We start from the raw sequence: 6,265 nt of genomic DNA, 5'->3' as shown, positions 1-6,265 counted from the left end.
CTGTGAAGACCCCAAAGGGAACTTGCATCTGGGAAGCTGAGAGATGCTTCTATTGTATGGTTGTAGAGAAGTCCACAACCAGCATAGATTCCTTCTGGAAGATAGAGACATCACTGCTGTAAACCTAGGGATCCTGATAGTGCCCTGGAAGCCAGTGGCTCTGTGAGCACCTTTGTGGAATTTTTCTGGCACTAGAATCTAGCCATGGTAATGTACAGGTCCCATTACCATGATTATCTACATAGCCTGTCTTCCTTTATGCTTTCTTTTATCCAGGAAAAACTGTTTTATCATTTCCTCCCTTGCACTCTTGACAGAAGGTTCTCAGTGCCAGGGATCTTTGTCTTGACTCCTTTCTGATCTGAGGTGTGAAGATGAGGAATATCTGTAAGTCAGTATCGGAAGTTAAAAGTCCTTAGTAGATACTCAGACTAAAGAATTCCTGTGCAAGTCATTTCACTGGTGGCCTCACTGATGTATTAGGCCACACTGAACTTTACAGGCTAAAACAGGAAAGCTTCTGAAAGACCAAAAGGGACTTTATTCATACAAACTGACCTTTGTTTTCTCGTGAAAGGGATATTTCTGATTAAAAAATTTAGATTGGTAGACTTTATCCAAATAAGGCTCTAAACTGTGACTCTCTGACATTTTAGATGGTTGTTTTAAAAAAATTATTGATGGATGCATGGATGGATGGGATGGGTGGGAGGGAGGGATGGGTGGATGGATGGATGGATGGATGGGATAGATGGGTGGATGGATGGATGAGAAAGATGGGTGGGTGGGATGAATGGGATGCATGGATAGATCGATGGATGGGATAGATGGGTGGGTGGATGGGATGGATGGGATGGGATGGATGGGATGGATGGTGGGATGAATAGGATAGATGGGATAAATGGGATGGTTGGATGGAGTGGATGGATGAGCGGATGGGATAGATGGGATGGATGGGATGGTTGGACAGACTGGATGAGATGGATGGATGGATGGTGGGATGGATGGTATGGTTGGATGGGTGGATGGACGGATGGATAGGTTGGTATGTGCACCAGCCCTGGTGTAGAGGGTAGTCAGAAAACAACTTCTGGGAGTCAGATCTCACCTTTTGACATGTGTTCCTCTATCCTGGGGATCAAATGCAGGTCATTAGATTTGATGTCAAGCACCTTTTTACCTTTTGGCCCTAAGTTAACATTTTAAAACTTGTAAAAGAAATGCTCATTTGAACAGCAGCTTCCTCTCTACCAATTACCTCAAAATAGGGAGAGACATTAACCTGAAGGCTTGCAGGGCCACTGTCAGCTTTTTAGCTTTTCACAGGGCTGCTTCTTAAGTCATTCTCAGTGTTTGGGTCTTCGAGATGTAAAATTTTCAAGTGTCATACCTTCAGTCATCTTTGGATCAAAGATTACTTAGCAACATTAATGAGGAAGTGATCAGATCACTAGTCTAACCTTAAAAAACTGACAAAGGATGAACCTACATGAAAGCTATAAAATCTTTGGGTTTTGTATTTGGGGTGGGATCTGATTGTGTATTCGCATATGTTATAAATTATGTCTACATGGGTTCATGTTTGTATATTGCTTGCATGCTACAAGATTGGCTTATAGGTAAATGTTCATGCATATTAAAACTGTTAAATCATCCAAAATGCCTTTTAGTTCATATGACTTAGGTAAAGATGTGACAGATAATTTAATTTGTGGGTCAGCCAAAGCAGAAATGTCTCCAGGACTACTAACATATAATTTACCTGTGTTTGTGTTTATATCTGTGAAATATTTAAGATACAAGCCTATCACCTTTTATGTTGCATGTGCAGCTCTCTGAGCTGCCATTAAAATACAAGATTGCTAAGAATTGTTTCATTTTATCAAGAATATGGGTAATTTTATCTAAACTCAGGAATTTTATAAAGTTCTCTCAAGTTTTAATTTATAGAAAAAAGGTAGAGAGGAGCTTTAAGTAGAAGAACGATATTTAAAAGTTGCACATGAGAAAACAAGTTCTTTAGAAATAATTCTAAATAGGAAAGAAAATACTTTGGGGGGGTGAGAAAAGAATTCACATGCTAAAATAGGGTGTTTTTTTCTTACTTTAAGTTTTTTTGAAATTTTTTGTACATGGGTACTGTATTTGCATCATTTGCAATCCTCGTCACCCCTCCCAACTCCTCCCTGGTGAATGAAAAAAAAGAAATAAGAAAGAAAGGAAAGGAAAGGAAAGGAAAGGAAAGGAAAGGAAAGGAAAGGAAAGGAAAGGAAAGGGAAGGAAAGGAAAGGAAAGGAAAGGAAAAAACATGACCACTCCTAGCTGTGGTGAAGAAGGGTTTATTATAGATATGTGGGAGAGCACAGCCAGAGGCAGGGGTATCTGGGGGAGTCTGGGGTGGACATGACCAGACTGAGCTGGGCCATGCGAGGAGAAGGGTGAGGGGTGAGGAGAAGGGAAAGGGAAGAGAGAGGAACCATCCAGGTGGTCCAAAGGTACAAAAAAAGCAGGTAACTGAAGCAGTTGGACTATATTTGCAAAGCAGCCCAGCCCTCTGGACTGGAAAGTTCAGGGTAGTGAGCAGGGTATGCCAGTCAGGAGGCTCTGTAACAGGTAGGGACTGAGGGATGAAGGGAGAACCTGATGGTCAGGTCTGCTCTGGTATGTCAAGTAGGCACCTCAGCCATTTGTCCCAGGTTTAAACCCCAACACCTAGTTTCCTCCAATCTTTCTCAGAAATTCATAAATCTCTTTCTCTTTAATCATTGTTGTTACATTTGTGTGCGTAACAATATATCTCTATACACAACATGTACATGTAAATATAGCCTTCGGAGTCCATTCAATATTAATCATAGGGGCTTCACAATGAGTTCAAAGCCATCTTGGGATAAATAGTGAAACCCTGTCTCAAGAATACAGTTTAAAACAAAAATGTTATATGTTTTAACTTTTTCTTTTATGTTATCACTTATTGTGATGGTTTGAATAGGAGTGGCTCCCATAGACGAATGTGATTGAACACTTAAAAGATAGGGAGTGACACTATTAGGAGGTGTAGTCTTGTTGAAGGAAGTGTCACTGTGGAGGTGGATTTTGAGGTTTCATATATGCTTAAGCCATGCCCAGCAAGGCAGTCTCCTGCTGCCTGCAGATCACGATGTAGAACTCTCAGCTCCTTCACCTGCACCATGTGTGCCTACATGCTGCCGGGTTTCCCATAATGACAATAATGGACCAGAACCTTTGAACTTTAAGCCAGTCCCGATTAAATATTTTTTTCTTTACAAGAGTTGCTGTGGTCATGGTGTCTCTTCACAGCAATAGAAAACCTAAGACCAATTATTTGGGGTTATTACATTTTATAGTATATACATAGACAACTGCAATTAGAAATGCGTGCCCTTTGGGCTTAATAGCCTGTGGATCTGAGATTTGTATAAATGTTAGGTAGAAACCTGTTGAGTTAGAGGTATAGAGGGTTAAGGCATCCAAAGCAAATAGTATTGTCTTTTATTACATGCACATTGCATCTACACCTGGAAGACACAACCTCGCTGACCTGCCTGGAAGAGATTTAGACCAACTGAGTGCCTTGGGAAGGACACTCTCTAGCCTGTTCAACTGCCTGCACGTTGTTTACTGTGGCCTAGATTCCCAGTGTTTGTAAGCTGTCACTCATGCAGGGGTGGATTGGTAATGTAGTTGTCTTTGAGTCATTTCTAGTCCTATAAGTAACCTCTCACCCATATTCCTGTAACACCAAGTTGGACTTTGGTGGTATCTGTACTTTGGTCTGTTGTGGGATCCCAATCTGCAGTTAGAAAACACATGTATTGCTTTTTTCCAGGGAAAGTCCTATATTGCCTGACTTTCTTGGACCTGCCATCTCCTGAATAATGACTCAGAAACTTATTATTATTTATGAGAACTTAGGCATTATAGCTGGACACCTCCCATCTAACTCTAGCCTGACTAATTCTAGTTCACATCCTGCCACGTGTTCTGTAACTTCTCATTCAGTCCCAGGACATGTTCCTGCTACTTCTGTGTCACACTGGCAAATCTTTCCACGACTGATTCTTCCCACAGTTCCAATCTCTTCCCAGAAGTCCTGCCTTTTCTCTCCTGCCTCAGCTATTGGCCATCAGATCTTTACTAAACCAATCAGAAGATGAGGGAGGTATACGCTTACAAATCACTGAGGCAGGTAATGAATAGCATTATCAAAGTTCAGCCAGTACTCATCTCTCTGCTTATACAGTTTTGAATAATACAAAGAAAACCTTTACACAGTGCACAAAAAGATCACACCAACAGTCTTGAGGCACAAAATAGTACTCTACCAACAGAGCTACATGCCCGCCCACTTTCTCCTTCATGCTAGGAATACTGTGTGACTAGCTGTCTCTTGATCTTACCATTACAGCTAGAGGTGTTCCTGCCACCCTCACTTCCTCACCATGAACCTGAGAGCCAAAATGCACCTGTCCCCCTTAAGTTGGTTTTGTCGGGTACTTTGGCACAGCAATGGGATGAGTACCTAGTAGGGAGGTCACCGTTTATGAGAGTGGTAATTGGCTCAGGACCCCCAGACCAAGTTTTCAGCACAAAGGAGATTCATTTGTCCCAGAGGGACAGAGGACAGGGAATAAAAGACAAAGACGGGAGATAAACGGTGATGGAGAAGGGAAAGAGGACAAGGGAGAGGGAAAAGGGGTATTTGTCTTAAAGGACAAAGCACTGCCTCTGATAGAACGGGGACAAACGTGGCCCTAAGGCAAACAGTGGTTTATAAAGGAAAATGGGAAACCTCATGTTAGGATGAGGTGTGTGATTTTAATTGGGTATATTCATTGCATGAGCCAAAGGGGGCTTTTGATTGCTAGACTTCAATACTTTGATAGCTGGACCTTGATAGTAAGCCTCAGGAGAAGGAAGTAGCCAAATAAGGGACTAGACCTTGGTAGACAGCTTTAGGAATGTAATCTAATGGTTTTTTTTAGCAAGGCAAAGGGACTGGGAAGAAGGACAAGGTCTGCCAGAGTTGTGATGGAGTGGCCTGATGTTCCTTCACACCCATTGCATCCTTCTTCCTTTTCCTTGAAGATTCCTCCTCACAGACACCCTGACCTGCCCATCACCTTCCAGTTCTCAGTCTCTGGTTTCAAGGAGAGGCTCTCTGAGTTTGCAGACAGGTTCTAGCCTTGTCTCCCTGCTAAGGCCCACTCCAGTGAAGTCTGCCTGTCGGGGTCAAAAGGCCTGGAGGCAGTCATGAGGCAAAGAGTTTCAAGGAAACTCAGCCTCCTGGAACCTTGGCATTCTCATAGCCCAGATACTCAAAAAACTATCCCTGCGTTAGTATGGTGTATGCTGTCTTTCAGTATTGTTTTATTATAAGTGCCTTTAAAGATTGAATTTTCACATAGGTGAGCTTCCACCAGTGTTCGAACATCCTAGAAAATCCTTGAAGCCTACGAGCTTGGAATTCAATAGGAATTCAGTGAGAAAGTTACCTATTCAGTAACATTCAAATTTACTTCAAGTAGAGACAGTGAAACTAATTAGGCATTACAAAGAACAGAGCTAAAATAGCTCAGGGCTAGTCTGCAGAGTGATTACTTAGAGTAGCCAGTCTCACCCAAACAAGGGATTACACAATGGCCTAGCGAATAGGTGGGTTAATCATGAAAGAATTAGGGAATTCCCTCTGAGACAGGTTTCTTCACTAGGCCCAAAGGAACAGCATAATCAGGCATTTACTAAGAACCCCTGGTGGTGGGCTTAACAATAGACTATCAATACACCTGGTTCCTTTCTTAGTGATAAACAGTGGCCTGGTATGAATGCATTCCTGGTATGATGTATGATATATGATGTATATATGATGTATGCATTCCTTTTGTTTTGTGTCACTGTAACTTAGTGGATGTGTTCACCTGGTTTCTTGTTATTCCTCTGTATAAAAAGTTTGATGTCAATTTGACAAATTACACTCAGATTCATCTCTCTCTCTCTCTCTCTCTCTCTCTCTCTCTCTCTCTCTCTCTCTCTCTCTCTCTCTCGTGTCCTCGTGTCGTATCTGTTTGTCACTCGCCGACTCTATGCCCATCTGTCCAAGACTGATTCACACGGATTGAGCAGGGGTCCAGTGAGCCCCCTGTCCATGGCATCTTCCTGTCCGTCCTTGGTCCATGATAGCTTTTCTGTCCAGCAGTACATGCAGCTCTTGTCGGAAGGGAAGTTAAATTCGTGACATTCCTCG

This window comes from Mus pahari, chromosome 5 (genome assembly GCF_900095145.1).
Source record: "Mus pahari chromosome 5, PAHARI_EIJ_v1.1, whole genome shotgun sequence".
Lineage (NCBI taxonomy): Eukaryota > Metazoa > Chordata > Mammalia > Rodentia > Muridae > Mus > Mus pahari.
Note: the sequence above shows the minus strand (reverse complement) of the source record.